The following is a 22,052-nucleotide window of genomic DNA, read 5'->3' as shown; positions in this document are numbered from 1 at the left end:
TACGTCTAGAACTATAAAACATTGTCAGCCTGCAAAAAGATGGTATAACTGAGCAGTATGTTATTTAGTTTTGGTTTTAATCAATTTATAAATTCCAAACACTAGGAGATCCTAATTTATATGACAACGTTAGTTAATGGAAGGACATACTCCCTCCTTGGTGCTTGTACTAAAAATGCCAGTAGAACCAATGAGTGATAGCATGCACATCCCACTGACATTAACAGGGATCTGATCCATGCAATGTGCTTGTGGCAGCTCTCTCAGTGAGACTAGCTCAATGCCCTCCAGATGGGGAAGCCACAAGTGAGTAAAACTAAATTTTATTCTAGGTTGTTTTCAAATTAAAGAAGTAATACAGCTGCATTAGTCTGACTCTGTAGCCCACATATGCCTTTAAATGTTATATTATAAAATGCCATTGTCATTTCACAGCAGATGGGGCAGGGGTCCCTCCTCACAGTAAAGTTTCTTAGGGAAGCACACTAGGGAGAATATTTTGACAGGAAAGCCCCTGTACAGTAATATCATCCAAATATAGAAGTACTGCAGGGTGAGAAGCAGAGGAACGTTCAAGGAGTCTCAGCAGAAGTAATATGGGTGTAGGACCTGGGTTAGAAAACACACCGGGGTTTGAGTCCTTGCCTTGTCTGACCTCCAAGAGACAGTGCACATGGAGCTGGAGAGGCTAATGGGAAGGAGTAGAAAGGCTGCTTTGACATGCAAAATGACCCTTTGGAAGTACTCAAATCCAAGAAGATAATCCTGAAAAACCCTTTTTCAGTGGCTGCAAAGCTTGTTTGGGTTTTGAGTAACTGAATACCAACTTATTCATCCTAAAATGTCCATGTTCAGTTGCTAGCATGCACAGGATCTCATAATTCTGGCTATATAGAGACCATGCAGGCTGTATACTTAGGCAGCAGAGGTTAAAGCTCCTTCCTGACACTTCTCTGCACCACAGTATAAGATGTGGGCCTCTTTCTTCACAGGCTGCACATAAGTCTCTCATTCTCTGCTTCAATGAACAAACTTGAAGGCTAACAAAAGACAGCAGGCAGTAGTTTTGGTGGCTGTGTTTTAAAGAGAAGGAGCGTGGCTCAGTTTGGCAGCTAAAGACTCTGAATCCCAAGTAATGAAAGTGCCATGCTCCACAGCAAGGAACAGCAGCTTAGACGCAGCTTTGCTCCACAGTTGATGCTGGTGACCTCTCTGTAGGAACCTCCTCAGTGTGTGTGTGTGTGTGTATGTGTCGTTGTGGCTCAGCTTCCTGTGATGCCTCATTCTTTCCAGACCATGAGCCTGGGCTTCCATTGTGGGTCTCTGATTCGCTCTGCTGGGGCAACAGGCTTCACTTTCAGGAACCATGAAAGAATCACCTTGCCTTTGGTGATTTCTCTTCATCCACGCCATGTGAAAAAGCACAGAGCAGATCGATGTCTCTCACCCTCATGCTTGTGCTTGGGATCCCACACAGCAAAACACACTCCCTCTGTCACTGACATAGAAAGGGATATCAGGACAATTTTTTTCCTTTTTTCCTTCTTTTGCACCATTTTTTTTCCTTAATAAATTGCAGTATCAAGGCACAATACGTACTATTTTACTTCAGGCCTGTGTAATATGAGCTGCACAGCAAATGTGTTCAAGGAACACTTTGCAACTTTGCTCAACCTACAAACATATGAACATAGCTGCACAATGCCAATAAATAGTTAACAACTATGCAAATGCAGGAGTATCTGATTTGCAGAACTAGTATACAGCTCTTTTCCTATACGAAGCTGAACACATTCAATTATCAGTGTAATTATAGAGCAATTCTCTCTCTTCCGCATCATGCGATTTTATTTTAGATTTTAACAATACACAAGTATGGTTTGTCTGGTTTTTAATAACTACCATATTGTTCATCCATTCTGTTAGTTGTATAACTTTATTTAACATTCCCCATCTCCACATGGTTCTCAATTTGTTTTTTTAAAGTTTCCCCTTGAAGGGAATTGCCACTGATTGGTGGTAATTGTATTGGTTTCAACTCAGAGATGATTTCCAAGTGCTGTTCTTCAAGAAGGTATGAATTGCCTCTAGAGACATCCCTATATAAATGAAGTATCTCTTCTTATATTGAATGCACTAAGCTGGAATTGTGCATGGCATGACATTATCAGTGTGTTACATCGTTCACAACTTTTTACTCTATCCACTCCTGCTTTCCAATTGTGATCTGAAGGTACTCTCTGTGGGACCTAATTCTGGCTAGATTTGTCAGTGGATATCAGCCCAAAACACCTGCCCTTTTTATCTAGAGTGCCTTGGCAGCCTACAAGGAAGATTTCTTTTGCACGTTCATCCTGCTCTTACTCATGAAGCTTGCTGCACTACAGCCTGAGCTACTTGCCTTGGACATGGCTGAAATTACATTCGCATATCATATTTAATCTTTCCTTTGCAGGGATTCACCTAGCAGGTGTTAGTGAAGACAAATTCACCAAAGGGGATGTTACTCTCACCATCTACTTAGAGGGGAATGTTTTTAGCATTACATGTATATTTTTGCACAATGATTTCTTTTCTGGAGGCAAGGTAAGAAAAAAGTAGTTGTCAAATGGTTTCCTATAATAACTACATTGCTTAACTTTTTGTGCACAAAACATACTTTGTTTTATTTCAGTACTTGACCTGGCAGGAATCAGGTGTTATTTCAGCTGGTTTTGTCTTAGTTATTTTTGCCTGTTTGCTGATCGATGTAAGTGTTCCAACTGAGTCCAGTTCCAATGCCATGACACTATAAGCTTTATAGCCTCATTGTTACTGATTCTCAGCACCTTCCAGTATCTGAGAAATTCACCTGTACATCTACCATACTTTTACAGAAACTCCATTCTTTGTTATGATTTGAGTTTTATTGCCAGTGGATAAATAAGAAACATTAAATTTTTCTCAGGTACATATTACCTTCTGAACTATTTAAGGTTTTATTGGGTCTTTCTTTAGCTCTAAAGACAGATGTCAAGAAGCATCCTAAACCATATATTCTATATTCAGTGTCACAACCTGATAGCTGTCCTTCCTTTATCTATTTTGCATTGTTTACCATGCTTCTTGGAAAAAGTCCATTTTTCACAAACAACCTACGTATGCAGATTGCACCACAGAGTGAAGTATTGCTCACAGCCATGCCTGAAGTTATTCAGTCAGCCACAGCAAAGAAGTTAAGCAATGAAATTTATTTCACTTGTGGCGCCATGCTAAGAGAAACACTCAAGAATACATTTGCAAGAAATAACAGCAGCTTTATTGTTATGAGAAATTCTGCATATGCTAGGAGATGTTGCCATTTACAATAACAAATTATTCACACACAGAGCATACACCAATGCAGGTATCTGGAACTTACAAGACTACTGTTTCTTCCTTGTTTATGAGTGAGAATTTTTTGGTTGCTTGCTCAGATTATTAAAAAAGATAGAGGTCAAGAAGAAAAACAGTGCAAACTGGTAAGCAAAATAACTATACCTCCTCTGAAGGCAGTAGATTGCTACAGGAGTTGTCATTTGCTCAAATCAGTGTTATTTTTATGCAAATATTAATCCTGAGTTGATAACATCTACCCTACAATGCCAAATCATTTCGAAGTTAAGTTCACCATCTATCTATACTGCTTACCTGCTGCAGCTTTTGGTCCAGTTTGTGGTTTTTCAAGTATTTTACTCAGGGAAAACCTCAGTTTGTGCACTAAATATTAAAACACACTCTGAGACACTCTCTCCTGTACTGTGGATGAGCCTCAGAAGTGTCTCTCTGCGTCCCACCTGCTTTTGTGACATTGCCAAGACCTAGCAGATCAGAAAGCCATTTGCCACATAGGCTACTGTGTTGGGTAGGAGCCTACACTTAGACTGTGCTTATTCTGTCCACCAAGACATTGTCGGGAACAGAGCAGGGTTTGGGAAAGTTTCACACGTTTTCCAGGCTCAGATAAAATTCTCCAGGTATAGACTATAAGACCTGAAGATAAATAAAAAGAGAAGCATTATCTTTGCTTTCTTGACCTGCCTCCTCTCTGTCTTTACCAACAAAAATATTACTGTGAATAAAATAATATTCCCTACTATATGCACAATTTTCAAAGAAATCTATCAGTGTTTCCTAGGGTTGAGAGTATTAGGAGCAAGACAAGATGGAGGTCCCTGGTGCATCCCGAGAGCTCTACCGATTTCCCATGTCCACTTACACACACACAAACATTCCCTAGAGACCACCCAAACACAGTCTGGTCATAAACAATAACAAGATATCTGCCTACTTCACAGCATGAATGCATCTTTCGATACAAAACACATTAGCAGTGATTTGATCTCCAGACAAACAAATCATGCAGTGACTTCTCTATTCAGAAACTTAAGTGTAGTTAAGTCATTGGAAACAGCATGGTGTGCTGTGAATGGTGCAACAGCAAAAAACACCTTATACAGTAATTTTATTATTCTCTTAGTGTTTAAATTATGTGAAAACAACTTCAGCCTGAAAAAGAAAACATTGAAAAATCACCACATCTAGAATTATTATGATTGTTTGCTACAATCCAGCTATTAAATAACTCCATGACTGACACGCTTTCCTGCAGTCAGCCGTGATCCTGAGGAATATTTTGATGAAGGAAGCAGACACTCTGACCACAGTGTCCATGGCCTCAGAAAGGTAACCAAAAAATAAGAATATTATTAATCTCTTATTAGAATGTTATCCTATTATTGCGCTATTGCTCACCTATTATTAGCTTGTTGTCAGAGATGCTGAAGTCAGGTGCCAAGATTTCCTGGGGGGCAATGGAAAACTGAAATCAGTTTGCTTAATATTTTCTATCATCTCCTTTCATCTTGAGTAGACCTGAATTTTTTTTTACTGAGTCTTTACTCTCAGAAATTTCTTTGGGGTTCTACAATTATACACTGAATTCTTGTGCAGAGAATTTAGCAAGCCTTTAATGCACAGCTTAAACAGAAAAATGTATGTGTTCTTTGCAGCTGGTTATCACAGCAGACTGTATTTCTGATTGACTGAAAATAACTATTTGATGGTATAAAAAAATCAGGGCTGCATTGTCAGCCCCGGTTGAGTATGCAGACGTCTAGGATTTGAGGCATGGTTCAGCATCAATCCAGAAAAAAAACCCCAAAAGGGTACAAGGAGAGAGGAATTGATCTGAAGCACTTAGGACTGCTCAGGAAAAATAGTCTTCATTAAAGATTTTTCTAAAACTACCACTCACAAAGAAAAGTATTGGTTCAAATGCGCCTTGCATGGGCAAAACTCTCATTTGCTTCAGCAACTGCCTCTTAATATAAACCATTTCCACACATGGACCTCTCTCTCTACATCTGTGTTTTTAATACCTTGCCATTTGCACTCATGTTCCTTCAGGCAAAACTCAGCTTTTGGTTACACAAGTGGAAATGCAGTAGCTTTTCTCTGTATTAACGTTAGTATAGTGAAGAGCAAAATTTGACCTAAAACTCTGAAACAATTTTTATATGTATTTTTACTGGTGTGTCAGCAAAGTATAACAAATACCCTGCCAGCAAAATTCCCGTGGAAAGAACAAGAGTACAAAGCCTGTTCTGAAAGGGATTGTTTCCAGCACTGTAACCAATTTCACGGCTGATAACACACACATCTACCAGCAGATAAGCAAGGAAAATATGCTTGTGTGATTAACTACATCTCTGATGCACTGCATGGTGCACGAGTTGTACTTCTCCCTTCTCTTAACTTCGGAGCTACTTAGCGACGCTGTTCCCCTTAGACTCAAAAAATTTCTGTTAGCTTATGTGAACAGGTTTTGCATGCAACAAAGCATTTCAGATTGCAGGATATCAGAAGTGATGCCTGAAAAATCTAGTGGGAGACTATACAAGCATTTCAAACAAAATGTATTTCTCCAATATTCTTAATCTGGAGTCATCCCTAAGTGAAATGGAGCCATCATAAGCAAAGTTTTGACCACTTTGCTCACAAAGAAGCAACTTTCCAATACTATAAAGGTTGTGGTACTTATGCATGACAACTCATTTCCTTCAGCCACTTGTGACACAATGTGGAAGTAATCCTTATGACCATTTTCCAGGATCCTCTCAATTTTTTTCTTGAAGAATTTCAACAACATTACATACATTATTTAACTTTAATTTTAATTTTTATTTAAGTAGTAGATTTTATGTAAAGCTATATAAAAGCATCTTCCTGGAGAAAATTGTATTCAATCTTTTGCTTTATTCTGTTAATTTGCATAAATCTTTATCAGATAGTGTAAAACAAAACTATCAGTAAACCTATAGAAGTGACAATAAAAAGAAAGTAAACAGCATTGTGAGTCAAATCTAAGAACACCTTGCAGAGAAAGGGAGGAGGTTTATCTTAACACATTATTCTGGTTTAAGCCCTTTTCCAGCAGCAATGACTTTGAAGAATTTCTGGTTTCAAATCATCTCCAAATGGTCATTTTCCATGAGGCTGGAATTGTTCCTACTGAAAAGGAGCCAAAAATAAACAAGCGAAAATCAATGCTGCATAGCACCACTTGCATTCATTTGGCCAAAGATAGTGTTAAGCGATATGAAAAGCGCTGACAAGTGTATCTCTCACAAATAATGTCATTCTCTGAATATACAAACTGGACTCTGTGCAAGCAGCTTCCACAGAGGAAAACATACTATGGACATAGTAATTTCTGCTTGATGAAACTGTATTTAGAATTTGTTGTCTTTTTTAATGTTGCATTTTGGAAAGTACGCAAACAATGGTTTCATACCTAAGGCTCATTTTTCTTAATGTAGAGTCAGCTATGCCATCCAGCTAGTTTCTTGCTGATAAACCCTGTTTTGGTCGTGAAGGTAGAGTATAATAAGAGTAAAAGTGTCTGTTAGTGGTTTATGTTGCATCCAACAGCTTATTGTTAATGGTACAGCTCTACCACTACTCTTGTCTGCTCACCTGTAACTCTCCAACAGTGCTTGCCAAGCTTATACTTCCTATCACCAAGTTGTTACGAGTGCCCCACTCTTGGGAAATCACTGCATTTTTGGGACTCTTTCCTCATGTGAAATATTGATAATCTGATTGAATACATTTCAATAAACAGCTCACAAACAGCATTCATTATGTTCTGTCATGCAAGAAGTGTGAAAGATAACTGATTTTATGACTATGCAGGACATGGGAGGGGCTAGGACAAAGTCCTGATAAGTCCTAGATATTCTGGAATTTAGGCCAGAGTCAGATTTTCTGATCGTAACGATTAGTGTAATACATGCAAAACGTTTGCCTTTTTTGATTTGTCTTTCAAGAACGGATAATAGAGCACTGAGAGTATGAAATTACTGAGATCAACACCCAACATGATACTGGATGAAACTAAGTAATTCATAGCAGTTAAAAAAAAATTGGGCAGAAAGGGTATGTGCACTGTAACCAGCTGAAACAAGAGAAAGAGACCAGACAGGCAGAGTAGGTCTTGTGCATGAATAGTCACTGTCTTATTGCTGTGTTTAGCCAGAGATAGCATCTTTGAACAACATAAGCACATCTTCCACAAGACTTCTAAGAAACTCACTTTTGGTGGGGCTCCACACCACGACACTCCAGCAAAGTGCTTGCCTGTTTGAATACACAGTGTCATCAGAATCTTTCTGTGCTATCTCAAGAAACGTGGCAATATGTACTATGAGATCAAAAGCTGCTCACGCTGCAGTTGATATATTTGGGAATCATACTAGTGACAAGATATAAAAATGAAAGATAAGTACAATTTTACCAAGAAGGCGAGATTTATTGCAAGATGCACTTCGAGATATTTCTATCTGTAGCAGCTTTGCTCTCTCTATTCAGTTTAACAAGATTAAAAAAAAATTAAAAAAAAAAAAAGAAAGATGGAAAGACTATTATCCCTATCTTCAGCATGAAGTAAAGTTCACTGTCCATGATTCCTGCAAATATTCGCGGTTAACGTAATCAATAATACAGAGACTATAAGATATATTTGATTCTGGGAATGAAAGAGTGAAACATATCTTTACCTGACTCAGCCAACAGTTTCAGCAGACAAGTAGGAGAGCAATGCTTCTAATGGTCTTTTTTTTAAGGTGTTTGGCAATTGCTTTTGCAGACTGGAAGCAGTACTTAAGGCTACTGTGAGAGGAGACTCCAATAAATGGGCTTGTGCAGTTTGTCAAAAAAGCACATTTGTGAGCAGCACCTTTTTGATCATTCCTAGAAAAGAAGCATAAAGATCACTAATTGCTGCAAGCCATCTCTGACGCCAAAGACATAAAGGTGCATGAAATCTTCCTTTAGTTCTCAAATAAATGCTGTACACCATCTCCTGTGTGTAGACTTTTACCTGTCACCTTCTTCCCCTCTTTTTCTCCATGCTATTTTCTCCATGTATTCTCCATGCTTTTTTCTCTCCTCCTTTTCTTCTACTTATACTACCATTATTTAGAGAATGCCTTGACATTTTAGAGATGCATTTTGAAAATTCCTTACAGTTTCTATGTATTACATCTTAGTACTTGTCTTAAATGCTTCATAGGGTCCAAGCAACATTTAAAGCCAGCTGGCAGTCAAAGGTTTCACTTTTTAGATTGTAGTGAGACTCTGGATTTTGATTCCACAGAATTAGAAAAAATAGCTATTTCCAACTCGCTGAGAATCAAAAATGTAAAAATACTTAAATTGTTTTTAAAAATGCATTTGCTATTCAACTTCGAAACAATTCGTTCACTCAGAATTCTTTTGTGACTGTCCTGTCACCTGCTTTATTTTCTTTTACTTCATGCTTATCATATTTTTACAACATAATAATAAAAAGAGTCCTTTAAATTTTGTTTTTAAGTGTACTAAGGGCAGCTGCCACATAATAGTGACTGAATCATCTTGTCTTTAGATCAAAGTGTCTCCAGTTCATGGAATAATGGTAAATTTTGACACTGATATTTTGATATATAGAGCAAGGAAATAAGCATCTGGTGCACTCACATGAGAAACAGCTGGTTTCAATATCTCTGAATACTTTTCAGTAGGACACCAGAAATTAACACAGCAACGTCTGTAAACTGAGCATGCCTGTAATATGCTGCTTTGTAGGTTCTAATCTACAACTAATCATCACTGCAACTGATCATAAATGACTTGAAATTCAACAATAATTTCAGAAGACATGCTCTAACTGCATTTAAAATGCTGGCGTCTGCTAAAGTAAATAAATAAGATCAAGATAAAAGGTTAATATCATTACACTAATTATTTTTTTGAGATTACTCGTACAGTAAGTCATATAAAAGGGTTTCTTTGTCATACTTCTGCAAAAACATTTGTTGGAAAATGAAGTCAAAGACTGAAATAAGTAATAGAACTAAGGTGATTGTGTGAATCCTAATGCAAACTAGTGACAAATTTTGTTTTTCTGATTCTGTAGGTCAATTGGCACTGATTTTACAGTCTTGAAACTGTTGTTATCCATGCACTTGAGCTTTTCGTTCTGGCCCCTGGATTATTAGAAACAGAGAAATTGTTGTGTCATCTTGAGGCAAATGAAACACAACACACATAAATGACAGTTACACGTCTTGGTTAAAATTCAAGCATACAAGTATTTTTTTTCCTTTTAAACTATGGCCTTATTCTTGAGTTATACCTTCAATGTTTCAAGTGAAAGTATCTCAAATGTAGAATTAATTGAAAAGATTTGCCCAAACTCAACTGAAGAAAAGTATGTCGTGTTACAGCTTCAGCTATGAGCCTGCAAAAAGAAAATGATGCTGGTCTTTTTCTCCTAGCACATTCTACAGCATATGTATTCTTTTTGGGAGGGTTATCTTTCCCATTTGTTTCCAAGACTGGTCACAATTGGAGGCTGAAGTCTGAGCTGGTGCTCTCAAGTAGCCCAGAGTATGCTTCTCCTTTTTTCTGCTTCCTGTCAGATTTTAACTGTATGCTACCATTTCAGATCCACGGGAAACTACCAGGTTAGTTCATCAGGCATATTAAGACTTGCTTTTCTGTAGGGAGTGCATATTGTCATGTCTATGCAAGGAAGTCTAAGCCTCCCAAACCTGTGCTCCAGACGTTAGGCCAGAGGTGAGCACCATCTCATATAAGGGACTGAGAGATGAAAGACATACATTACATGTTTTTGAAAAGAGGGAAATCAAGAATGCCTGAGATATAGAAAAGGCTAGCTGAGGTCCCACTGCTCCACTGGCAGGCATGGCTAGGCTGCATATGAAGCTATATCCCAAGATAACCTGGTGATTTTAGACTCTTCAGTACCTATTGTCTCGCAGTTCATGGGGCATTTGGCCATAGCCAGATGTGGACCATGAGGCACAGGAACTGCCTTTGCTGCTTACAGACTGCATAGTTTGTGAGTCACAGATTGGTCACTCTGCTAGAAAATCATCGGTTTCCAAGGTCTCTCATGCTGTTTTATCAAGCGGTTATAATTGGAGAGAGTTTGATGTCTTTGATCTCCTCCCGTGTTTCTAAATTCTCTTTTCTGTAAGTACGGAAGTGCTGGTGCAGGCATCATCTTGATTTCAAAGCCGCACCAGGATAATTGCATGTATTTCTTTGCCTAACCCAACTGCCTGCATAAGCTTGCAAAGTCCAGTTCCACTTGCTGTCTTTCAGCCAGCCGCTCATTCAGCACTTGCCACAGCTCCTCTCTCAAGTCCTGGATGCTTGGACAGCCTTCACATCCCATTTCACTCTCACAAATGGCCCAGGAAATTTGCACTAGTGTGTTTTGAGAATATGGGATGAGAAGAGAGCAAGGCATACTATCAAAACAAAAAAATGCAGAAATAAAATATCAGAATTCAGACAAACGGCTCAATAAGTATTACACCTGCTCAAAAAAAACAACAACACGCCCCACTCAGAAAACCCCCAAAGCCACCACCACCACCATAACAATAAGAACAAAAAAACAGACACAAAGGAAAAATATCTCCTACAGTCATGGTGAAAGTACCTTCCTTTCAACTCTTAAAAAGCAAAAAGCTGCTTAGCCCTGTTAATCACTGAACAGAATAGTTAAGAACTCTGCGGCACTCGTGGTGACACACAATTCAAAACATCAGTCAACAAGCAAGATTTCTTTAAATAAATCCTTCAAATGTTTGTCCCTGCTTGCATCTATGTCCATCTGTGTATGGCCAGTAAAGACAGCATGTTTAGAGCTGAAAGAAAGGCTAGGACTTGATGAAGTTCTGCAGCTGAACATTCAGCAGAGTCTTGGTGATCTACATAGGCAAGCTATCCTACTGCACTGGAGTAAAAGGTAGGATTTGGGATCTGTAGCTTCATGCATTCGTTAGAGTGTGCAAAGGGAAGAGTTTTATTTTTAAGAACTGTGCATTTAGAGGTATTTAAAAACAGTACTATTTCACACAGAGCAACGGTGGAATAATAAGTGAAACAATTGATAAAAATAATAATATAAACAAGGTAATGGATTTAACTGAGCTATATGTAGGGGACGTTAAGCAAAATATTCTGTACCAGGGCTCCCTTCTGATAAGGATATAGAAAGCAGAGTGAAAGTGAGTAAATCCAAGCTTCTGCCTCTGTGAAGAATATCTAATTTTTTAGACATTACTCTGCATCATAGAAAGATAACCCACAGACACTGTGCCAGAACGAGTTAAGTACCCAACATGACACCGGCAGAGGGTCTTTTAGCCACTGAGTGATATATGAGCCCATTGCCTGAGCATCTTACTTTGCCTTTGCCTATATTTTTTTAACATCATGAAACACTACTGGCTAGTATTTCATTCCCTTGCAGTAGTAGCATGTAATTACTCTTCATGACCTCTCTGCAGCTTATGGCACCTGCTACAGGTCAAATATTCTCAAGTGCAGGACTCTGCTCTTGGCCTTGTTAAACCTTATCCCATTGACATCATCCATCAATGTAGCCCCACCAGATCCCTCTGTAGAGCCTTCCAGTCCTCCAGCAGATCAATATTTCCACACAGTTTTCCACTCTTTTTCCTGATTTCCACCCAGAGAATGTTGGGTTCTAATACTTAAAGGCTACACAGAAATATGTTGGAACTCTTTCAAGGTTGTTTAGGCTGCCTGTATGACCAACCCTGATCCTGTGATGTGTGGAGTTTATCTGGGAAATATCTGAATAAGAAATACTAATACAGCCTCCTTGCTCTAGGGAATAAAGACTCTTCTAACGAGTCTGGTGGGTGAGAGCTAAGACATAGGAAGTCCTGATGTGAATGGAATGGAGAAGTATAAATAGGAAAGTTACTTAGTTTTATGTCACGAATTTTAACCAGAGGCTTCTAGAGCCAAAACTCGTTCACATGTAAAGACCATGGAAGTTACTGAGACAAAATACCTTCCCAGTCGCAAGAACTTCAGAAGCTCCATCATTATGTTAGATACTGTAGTGCTCTTTCCTTTGATGAAAGAGAATATGCATGCCTGGGATGTTATTCTGTGAACATGGCTGAGAGGTGGTGTGTTGCAGCTGCTACTGAGACTGATAAAGGTGTTGCTGTTATACCACATTTCTACCATCTGCTTGTTGGATCCAAGTGGTGCTTCTCACCAAGAATATAAATGTTAAGGTCTTACGGGTTGAAACCAGTCCTTTAATTTTACAGACTGGATGCACACCATTTCATATGGCAAACTGTCTAATTGTTTGGGTCTCACAGACATTTCTGAAGTATTAATGGAACATCCTTAGCTTCAGATATTCCTTCAGAGTTGCCAAATCCATACAAAGCCACTCTATTCTATCTACTGTGACCATTACAGGTTTCTTTCATCCTGTGTATGACATAGAATCCCCATTTCATCTGATTGCTTCTATGGAAAGTATAAACTCTGCAAGTACCTTCTTCCTGACAAGGCTGCAACAACTTAGTGATGATTCAGTCAATCACCAAAGAAGAAGACATCCTGTGCAATGTATAAACTCTGCTGAGACCACGCACAGTCTGTGAACTCTATAGGATCCCTTGCAGAACACTGTAACAATCAAAACAGTTGGAACAAGTAAAGCCAATATTATTCTTCCCAGGATCTCCACAATACTCACAGGCCCAATCAAGAGTAAGAATTGAATAAGCCAAAATATGTGTTTTGTAATTCCAGTTGTTGTTGAGATACTATTTGACAAATGCAATCAAAAATAACCTTTCTATTTTTCGACTCAAAACCATATTTTCGAATTACTGTGAAGCCTCTCACTGAACAATCTCCTGGCAAGAAACTTCCAAGATGAAACACAAGATGAATAGATCCCAAACAACTGGTATTTTCATGGCAATTTAATGTCACTTTAAATGTACAGGTTGCTGTTGTGGCACTTGTACAGGCAATACTTGTATTTGCACAGGCGATTGCAGTTTAATCATAATATTTTGATAATTATAGCTCAAGATTCTAAATGAAAGAAACATGTGGAGTTGCGGAGGTTTCTGTAAGTTGCACTGGCTTGAGCTTGGATCAGGAACTGGGAACCCAGGGCACACCAATGAACAGCAGAGTGCTCTAAACCTAACAATGGTCCCCCACACATGAAGATTTTAAACAAAGGACCTCAAACACATGGAAGACTATTGGAGAGAAAAGGCAAATGTAATAAAATATTGATTTTAAAAAGGACAGTCTGGGCAGTGTGACTTCCAGCACGTAGGGCACACTTTCAGTAGTTCTAAACCCAAACCTCCTTCTACATCTGGAGTATCAGACAAGTTAGGTAGCTGTAATGCCTCCATGGGTTTTCATCTACATTTACGGCAATCCAGCTCTTGGCCACAGCGATCTCTTCCCTCTAAGGCAGATTCCAGCTGTTTTACCACCAAGTTGTTTGACCATCACCAAATTGCTGCTGTTTCCCCTGTCTCTTCATCACCACTACCAGTTACTGTGTTGGAGAGAATAATCTTTTACAGTTGGCAGCTCTCAAAGAACACTTTCATTCATAACTTTCCAGACTTGCATATCAATGTTTCATTTTTCTCAAGATCTACCTGGCATGGCATTTTATCAGAGTGTCCCCAAGTCCTGCATGATACCCATATAAATAAGGTCTGGCCCATCTAAACATCCCTCCTCGCCTGCCAGTAGACATTGGTGCAAGAGCTGAGTGTTTGTTTGTTTGTTTGTTTGCTTGCTTGCTTGCTTGTTTGTTTGTTTGTTTGTTCGTTCCCAGAACAACAGCTTTCTGCTGTGGGTGCCACAGTTTTGTCAGCATTTCTCTTGAAGCAGATTGCGCCTAATGGAAAATCCTTATCTCCCCCTCTGCTTCCCAGAAGATTTTCTTATTAGGCCTTAGCCTTCCTCAAATAAAATCTGAACCACATTCCTGAATGGCAGATCTGTCTCTGAACAAATACACATTAATTTGTTTTATAAAATCCAGGGTGGATCAGTGCACAGAGAGTCCCTAAGTCATAAGAACAGTGGGAGCAGATGACTTTCACTTTTGCAAACAAGCTTTTTCCAAGTTGTTGTTCTGAGACAGTGGAAAAGAAAGTATTCAACTAAACATGACCCAGATTTTGTAATTATGGTGACTACATACTAAGTTGTGTAATTCCAGAATCCAGGACACATGCTTTGGGCAAATGGAGAAGCAAACTCGAGGAATGAGTGGCTCCGATTTAAAGACATCTCATCAAGTTTTCTACTGTTTTTAAACATTATCTAGCTTTTCCTATACATGCACACACGCATTGAAAGATCCACATAGCCTCCAGCTTTCCTGTGATTTTCTTTTCTTAATTCTTTTTTGTGTATCTAAGAAAGTGAGGAAATAACACTGAAGCATGAGTCCTTGGACTGCTATTGCAGCTCAGCAAAAGCAAGAAGCAGACGTATGACAGGAGTCTGCAGCAGAACCAGATTTTTCTTGCACTGGCCTGAGTGCTCATGGAATTATCCTCTGTGGGAATATGAAAATTTTCCTCCGGCTTCCCCGTGGTTCTCTGGCTAGTGTTGCTCATCACCCTCGCGCGCACGGGTGTGTACTTCCAAGAAGATTTTCTGTTTTCCTTCTCCTACCCCTGCCAGTAATTACCAGCACAGAGTACCAGGGAAAGAAGAAGGAGAGAGCGCTCCAAAGGGGCCTACCGCCAATTCAATGGGGCTTTGATTTAACAGCTCTGAGCCCTTTGAAAACATTTTGCCAAGAAAAGCTTGCCATCAACACGTATAATCTCTTATCAGGGGCCATTGAAAGCCTGGACTCCGAGGTTAATTCTCCCATCGCAACGAGTTTCAATCAGTTCAAAACTCACATCGAGATGAAAGCTACGAAGCCTTCTCGCCCGGTTTGTCCCGCAAAGCCCACTGAGATCAACCGACTGGGGAGGATTAGGGCATGCTCATCTGCTGGCTCTCCAGCAGGACGGGCAGGCTCAAAAGAAAAACAATAATTAGGGATAATTGCTTGTGTCCAAACACTGGCATTAAAGCCCCTTTCCCCTCTGGTACTTTGTGAGCTGGAATGAAAAAGACACCCCCTGTTTTGACAGCTGGGCAGGCGAGCGGAGCTGGTGACAGATGAAGCGAGACGTCCCCGGGCAGCCTCGGCGCAGCGGGGCGGGCAGAGCCCGGCAGCGGCGGGGGGACCCGCCCCCGGCCCGGCCCTCCGCGGGCAGGGCCGCCCCGAGGTGCGGTGACGGGCGCGCCCCCGGCGGCTCCGCCCGGCGGCTCCGTGGGGCGCGGGGCCGGGGCTCCCGCCGGCCGGCGGAGCTTTCGCCGTGCGCTCCGTCGGGGCGCTTCGAAACGGCTCGGGCTGCACCCTCGGGCCACAATGTGTACGGCGGCATGAGTGATCAATTAGGGAAACCCACATCCGACAGGAGAGATTTTCGAAAGGAATGTTGGAAAACGCTGCAAATGCAGCTGGGATCCAGATTAACGCGTTTATCTCACAAAGCTCTTCCCTGCCGCCTTCTGCCTCTCGCCCGGCCCCGTCTCCTGCTGCTCCTGCCGCCCCGCGCCCGACGGGGCGAGCCGGACCTTGGAACGGGAGAGGAGATTTGTGTGCCCGTGGCTAGCGCAGCAGCGAAAGCCGGTGACAGGCAGACGCTTTGCTTTTCCATTTGGGAAGCAGAGCGAGGTTACGGTCTCTCCTCCGAGACCGGGGGGTGAACACGGAGCTGCGTTCGTCCCAAAGAACGAGGGGCAGCCGGCGCTCGGCTGACCTACAGCCGCGGCGCTGGAGAACGTGAATCCAAACGCGTTTCTGGAAGCGCTGCAGGCTGGGCTGAAGCAGGGGGTGCCACTCAGAACCGGTCTGTGACGGTAAAAGGAGGCACGGAGAGCGGTAACATACGTATCCAGCTCCCGCAGAGCACACAACATTGGTAGCGCTCACTGCCGTTAAAAAAGAATTTTTTAAAAACATTGTGGGTTGGTTTTCTTTTTTATCCCTACATCTGTGTAAAATCCTACACTTTCGGAAGCTGTTTGGCTCTAGAATAATACGGATGGAAAGGTTCAAATCTTCCAATCTTATTTTACAATGTCATCACGACCTTACAAGCGATAGAATTTTTCTTCCCTTTTATTCTGGACGTTCAGCATTCTTAGCACCTAATCTAAATCAGTTTGCGTAGACAGACAGTCTCTACTTTACATAGGAAAAAAAAATTTTTAGTATATACAAAAGTGCCAAAGATATACGTTAAAATAAAATACAATCTGTTTGCAGAGCTCTAATATACAGAGAAAATAACTTGCTCCATGCTCCCGCTTCCCCCGAGCCGGGTCAGGCTGTTCCTGTCCCTGCTCCATCCACTCTAACAGCGCCTCGACCCCACGCGAAAATCGAGATTGCAGAGAGCAAACTCTGCAAGGATACGCGGTGTTGTCACACACGGGCAGTGACAGCGAGAGCGTCTGGGGTTATTTTTTGTTTGTTTTGTTGCTGTTTTTCTCAACTGCACAAAAATAATGAGCGGAAGTTTGGATGGAGAAACATCACAACATAAAACGCAGGCTTGATCCCACAGGGAGAGATGGGACGCGGCTCTGTAGTTTCTCAAGGCGGTTGCGGGTATCTATGGGGCTTTTCGAAAGCCTAAATCTCCTGCTGCAGGACGGGGAAATTGAACAATTATTAAACCGACCAATAATTAATTTTAAAGTGTCTCCAAATTCGCCCAAACGCAAGAGACACCTCTTTGAAAGTCTCGGGGGTCCCTAGCATATAACAGGTTGTCATTTAAATGCGGTGTGCGGGGGTGTGTGAGTGTGTGGCGTGTGGTTTCTTTTTTTTTTTTTTTTCCCAAGGGTAGAATCTTGGCAGCTGTTTCTCACGAGAATCTTTCGGGTGAATTTTGTGGAGGAAAACTGACAGCGTACCGGTGGTATTTCCTAACCCAGATGCCCGCTGCAGCCTCACAAGCACCGTGGCAGGAGCTCGATCCTTCACCTACCTCCCAACTCCAAAGTTACATAGCGGAATCCCAACCCTTTTTCCTCCCCACTTTCACATCCTTTGATTAGACAAGATTTGACAAGCTGCAGAGCCCCGATAGAGACCCTTCCCTGCCTCCCGGGACTCGGAGGAGTCTACCCAAGTCTTGTAATAAGTTACCGCACTGCGGTGTTCTCTGCTGTCGGATCAATATATTTTATTGGTAGTCGTCGCAATATTCGTGGTTGTGATCACGATGGTAATAGTCGTTGGTGACTTGCTAAACTGCGCAGTTCGTTTTTTAAAGTCTCCTAGAAATCACAAGTATAGTTATGAAAAAAAAACTAGGACTAAATAATGCGCTAAGCCACCTTTCATCCGATCCTCCTGGAGAATCTTCCTGCCTAGTGCGGGATCAACCCCGAAACAAGAATCGCTGAACTTCGGTGTAGACGGTAAATCTGAAGTTTGAGTAAGAGGTGCAGGAGTCCTCTCGGTCTACCGAGAAGCAGCCTCCGTGCACGAATGAGAAGACACCACGGGTTTGTTCCTTCAGCCCCTCTTTTCCTAAAAAGCTTCTGAATAAATCAGTAAGAAATTAAAAACGAGGAGGAAACACCGTGTACGCCGGGATGGGATTTGTCTTGCGTGGACATCATTGTCTTCCGATTTTGTTGGACACGTTTGCGAGTATAGAGAGGGCAGAAAGTGCCCTCTAAAACGAATTTTGAACTGGTATTTTTACATTTCCTTTTCAAATTAGGTCACTTATTCTTTGACTACCACTGCGTGACAGCTCCGCCGCGGCCAAGCGCCTGCACCACTCTGATTATAAATACGCGGATCAAAACCCTGGGCTCGCGTGTGTGCCTGGGGGTTTATTCTAAATGTGCGCTCCAGGGTTTATGTTTCTGTTTGTCTAATACAATTTATGCCAGGTAGTTTTCTTCTGAATTAAGTCAGACGCCGGTCGGTGTAAGAATTAGCTTTAGGTGCAAAAGAGAATCTGACAATGCCGCAGCCGAACATTTCAGCGGCCATTTACCACTAAAAAGCGCAGCTTCTAGAGTTATATACCCTGTACTACAGTTCATAAACTTGATTTATGATGAAACAGAATTGCGGGGTTTTACTGCTCTGGCCCTCCCAGCTGGTAAGAATTCGACTGAAACATGTGGGAATTACAGTGAGCGAAAACAACATTACATCGAAAGCTTCCCCTGTGTGCTTGATCCCAGTCAACAGGTAATGGAAAACCCTGCCTTGCAAAAACACACACGTGTTGGAAAACAGCTTTTCGCGGTCAGACGGCGCAGGGGAGCTCCGCCTGCCCCCCGGCTCCAGGAGCCGCCCGCACCGAGGACCCCGGGGCCGCTGCCGGCGACGGGAACGCGACCGGCGGCTACGCGAGGGGGCAGCGGGGGGTCCGCGTGGAGATTTTGCGCTCCCAGCTCTCCCTGTCGGGTGCGCACACGCGGCCGAGAGGAAAGCGGACGCGTTGAATTTCCAGGAACAATTTTTATTTTACTATTTTCATATTTTTTTTTCCCCCCACGAGCATCCTTCGTTATTCCGGTGCAATTACTTGGAAGGCAGGTCGGGGAACCCCCGAAATAAGCGACGTAGCCCCTTGACTTGGTGTGTTGCAACGGGGTGGGAAGTATGCTCTGTTTTGTGTGTAAACCCGCACCTCCCAGCTCGGTCCCCTGGTCAAATCGAAGCCCGGCACGACGACACCGGGAAGGACGAAGCGTGTTGTACCCACGGCGTTACGAACCGAACGGCTGAGAACCCAAAACACCGCCCCGTAGGGTCGCCCCCGCAGCCCCCCGGAGCTCCCTCGGCCGCCGCTCTCCCCGCGGAGCCGCTCGCATCCCCGGAGCCGGGGAAGGCAGCTCCCGGCTTCTCCCCGGCTCCACCCTGGGCTCTGGTTGCTGCAGGGGACCTCGCCACCGAGGGGTTCGGCGGTGCCCTTTGTGGCGAGGGGACCCCCCTTGCTTTCTGTCCTCCTCCTCAGACCCTTCCTCCCCACGGACGCTCTGCAGACCGCTCCCTAAACGAGCAGCGTCTGAACGAGGCGCCTGGCAGAGAGCTACTCCTCGACAGGAAGAAAAAAACCTAAAAATAAACTAAAAAGTCATTTTCGATCCTCTGTCGAGGACATCGGATGGCCCGGGAGGGTGGCTTTAGCGGGAGTCTCTGGCAGAGCCCCGCTCGCCCCCCGGCTCCCAGCGCCACGAATCGACATCCAGGGGCGTTTTTGTGGGTGATTTGTACAAACCCGTGGAAAGATGGGAAAAGGAAGGAAAGCCGAGGACTTTGGGGAGAATGCAAAACCCGCGCTGGAGAGGGAGATCTTGGCTTTGGAAGTATGGAACTGTATCTTGCCAAGGTGATAATTAGAAAAATATCCCTGCAAGCCAACATTTCTATAGGGTTGGTTTTCTTTTTTTCTGTTTTTTTTTTTTAAATCTTTTTCTCCCCCTTCTCCTCCCCCTGCCCCCCGTACAGACCAAGTTCATGAAAGCTTTCTAAGCTTTCGACAGCTAAAATCGTCAGAGTTTCCATCCCTCATCCAGAAAGCCACTAATCTGAGTTGCTTTTGCAGTGGCTATTTACAGGCAATTATAAGATAGACATATGTTACCGAAAAGCAGGAATGAATGTGGTCTTTCGTCCTCTTTCATGCTTTTAATTAAACGGCTTTCTCTGTTCGTGAGTACTTAAATAATTTATTTTTTTTACTTGCCTCCAAAGACCCTTGCTTAAAAATACTGCCATACTCTAGGTTTTAAAGGCTTTTTTTTTTTTTTTTTTTCACAGCGGACCTCTTTGGTCTAAATGAAAGGTGATGGTTTCACTTTAGACCATCCGTACGCCAGCAAGAAGAGCCAAATAATGATTAACGAGCGTATTTCCCCGCAGGGGGTCCCCGGGAAGGGGAGATTTCTGCTCGGCAGGCCGCAGTCCCGGCTCCCCCCTGCTCCCCGGCCCTCTGGGTGGGTGCTCGCCGGCCGTGGGAGCGCCGCGGGGGCCGAAGGTGCCCTGGAAGCAGAAAGGTGGCCCTAATTATTACTATTAAGCTTCCTGAGAGGCAATAATGCGGACGGGCACTCCTAGATGGAAGAGAGCAGCCCCTGGTTTCAGTGGTTTTGCGGGATATATGGCTTCTCGTATGAGTTTGGTATTTTAATTGCTGCTCCTCTCGCTGCAGAGATGCGGTCGCGACACAGCTGAGTTGTTAAGTCAAGAAGCCCGCAAGAGACAATCGCAGGCAGGGCTGCCTCCTTCGCTGAGAAATTATAACCGAGCACATTGTAAACCCGACGTTATAATCTCAGCAGCAGTTTAACTCGTGCTTGCCAGTGCTCTGAGTGCAGAGACGCTGTGCGTAATAATTTCTCCGTAGTAAAATTGTTCGGTTTTGTCTGAGGTCTCTATGGATGCCGTTTCCCGATTTTCTGTGGTGTACATTCTTTGTTTGGAATTCACAAAATTAGCAAAACTGGATTTAAAAACTCCGGAATAGATTTTTGCTGAAAATAAATGTTGTGTTTTTGGGCTAGTATCTGCTGTCAAAAAAATATCGTTCCTTCTCCCAGATGAACTGTTTGGGGAACAGGATATCAGGCAGTTATATTCTTTGTTCGCAGCAATGCGGAGGAGAGGAGAATCCTCCTTGAAAACACTACCATGAGTGACCAGGAGGTTTAGAAAGCTTGACACGGCAATTTTATTTTGCTTTTTTAATCCACATCTAAGTGACTATCCCTTTCCACCCCATGTCTCTACCCCTCGTCTTTCACTCCTTTTCTCAGCTCAGCCTAGCTTTCCCTTCTCTAGAACCAAAAGCTCCTTTTCCTTGAAGCTCTTCACACTACCCCCTTCTTTTCCTTACACACCTTTAAGACCTTCTCTGTTATTCCTTAAAGACATTTGTTATTAGAAGGCATCCTCCCAGGGCACTCCATTCAGCCTTGACCACAGCCTGTGTGTCTCCCGTCTGACGTACTGGGAATTCAAGAGGCACAGTGGATGAAGGTCCAGATCGAAAAGAGAAAACCCAAAAGATGCTGAAGTTTGAGCTGTATCATTTCCCCTTTCTTTCTAAAATATTTATTGAAGGCAACAGTTCATTAATTGGAGTAGGACAGAATAGCTCTACTGATGCCAGTGGTATACCACAGTTTATCACAATTACAGATCCGTATCACAGTCAAATGTAAACCCAACAGAGGCAGATACTTCAGCAAAGAAGGAAGCCTTTTATGGGGTTGGAGGGGAAGGGGCAAGAACTAGAACTAAGACTTTTTAAAAAATTTAAACAAGGAGGCAGCTCTGATTCCATCTGAGGTTTGAGCCATTTTTTATTTTATCCTTGTGGTTCACCAATTCCTTGCTAAACAATAATAGATATTCCTACATAATTTGATATTTAGCTATGAAAACAATTCAACATGTTCTGTATGAAATTTCATTGAGATCCCACCTTAAACCAAGTGCTCGTGTATAAGAAGCCTGCATCCAATATGGGACAATTGTTCTGCTGCTTTGAAACCCCAATGCAGTGTGTGTCCAGCTAACGTGG

This window comes from Phaenicophaeus curvirostris, chromosome Z, assembly GCF_032191515.1.
Source record: "Phaenicophaeus curvirostris isolate KB17595 chromosome Z, BPBGC_Pcur_1.0, whole genome shotgun sequence".
Classification (NCBI taxonomy): Eukaryota; Metazoa; Chordata; class Aves; order Cuculiformes; family Cuculidae; genus Phaenicophaeus; species Phaenicophaeus curvirostris.
The sequence above is the reverse complement of the archived record's forward strand: the minus strand, read 5'-3'. Positions refer to the sequence as shown.